Source organism: Arachis ipaensis, chromosome B10, assembly GCF_000816755.2.
Source record: "Arachis ipaensis cultivar K30076 chromosome B10, Araip1.1, whole genome shotgun sequence".
In the NCBI taxonomy this organism is placed as follows: Eukaryota; Viridiplantae; Streptophyta; class Magnoliopsida; order Fabales; family Fabaceae; genus Arachis; species Arachis ipaensis.
Window position 1 is genome coordinate 1295622 of NC_029794.2, and position 1629 is coordinate 1297250.

Here is a 1629-nt window from a genome sequence, read left to right on the forward strand (position 1 = left end):
ACAGACCTAAAAATATTTGTTTTTTGATATTTATATAAATATATTTTGGACTATTTAGAATGACCAAAATTTACATAAACAACTAAAAACAAAGAAACAAAAAGGAATGAACTAATTAAAGGAACTTAAAATCTCTATTTTTTGAGACACTAAAATGAATGAGAGTAGCATCAATGGAGTTCATAACTTCATATTCAAATACTCTCCATTCTGTGTGTTAAGATCAGAAAAGCAGAATCTAATGCCCTCTTCCCTCTTATGATTCTCATCAACTTCTTCGCTTGAAGTAATAGCTACTTTTCTCCAATTGCCCCAGATTCTCAACATTACATATAACATCACTAAGCATATCAATGTTTTTTTTTTTTTTTTACCAAAGATGAGGAGACTCGAATTCGTGACCTCTTAAGTAAGTACGAGGAAACTATGCCATTTGAGTTATAACTCATTGGCCTAACATATCAATGTTGAAGGGAAAACAATGGCAACTATTATTGCTGCCACTTGTGTGTTTGACATCTGAATTTTCTCACTAGAAGATTCTGTGCAAGAAACCAATAATGTAAGTATTTAGTAGCAGATTCACCTTGTGCATGATATTACTTTCCTTTATATACTTCAACAATTTCATCAAGTTGATATTGTCTATATTTAGTTCAAAGATAAAATCATTGATGGCCATAGTAAAATTAGATGTTCTACTTTCTTCAGAAGCCTGTTCTATGTGATGATGGTAAGAATCCATCAGATTTCCATTCTTGAGTCAGAACCATCAGAGTTTGAATATATCTCCGGTTGGCTGGTCCCAAAAGACTGCGGAATCTCACAAAGTGCCGTTCTACATGGCAATGCACATTCTCCAGCTGTACAAATAGGGAACAGAACAATTAAATTCAGAAGTAAATATGACTTGTTCAATGTCTATGCTACATAAAATTGACGAGCATACCCGTGATAAAGTAATTTTTGAGTCATACATGCTGATGAATGAATCAGCTAAATCATGTGCCTCATCTATTATAACAATATTGGATATCAAATTCAGACCAAGAGCTTCAGGAGATGATTTCTACAAAAGAAATTGACGGAAGGACAACAAGATCAGCTCTCACAACCATGTTTCTAGAGCCGTAGTACGGACAGGTTCCCAATGTTTATCCAAGGTTTGCAAGATCTTCAATATCCAAGGGTCCTCGTTCAGATACCTCATTTCTGAATTCATGTTGTAGTTTATGTTTTCTAAGCATTGGGCAACCAGAAGAGGCCTTTGTTCCAAGGAACTAGATTGGCTCCCCAAATCGGAGCCTCCCAAGGGACATCAATCCAACAGATAGACGGGCAGGGACGAGGCTCAAATCGGAGTCTCGGATTTGTTCCTCTGTCCAGGTGTCGCCCATGCAGATCATTGGCGTGGAGGGTCTTCACTCTTCTCTCTCCATTCTCTTCGCGTTGCGCACTTCACTCATTTCCATCACTCTTTGTTCTCATTCCCAGAAACAACAATTTTGTTCCAGCACTCCACCTTCTTCTTCCTTAATCATTGTCGAGTAACTTTCTCAATCACTCTTTACAGCCTCAATATTTTGTGCCACAAAGACGTCACTTGCCGTGAATTCATTGGATAAAAGG

General features: G+C 37.1%; 1 long non-coding RNA gene across 1 annotated transcript; it reads right to left on the reverse strand.

Moving 5' to 3' along the window:
• LOC107621555 lies at positions 321-1623 on the reverse strand. The gene is made up of 2 exons (XR_001615849.2): positions 950-1623; positions 321-863 (listed from the first exon to the last, which is right to left on the reverse strand). It is a non-coding gene; the product is annotated as an uncharacterized LOC107621555 (long non-coding RNA).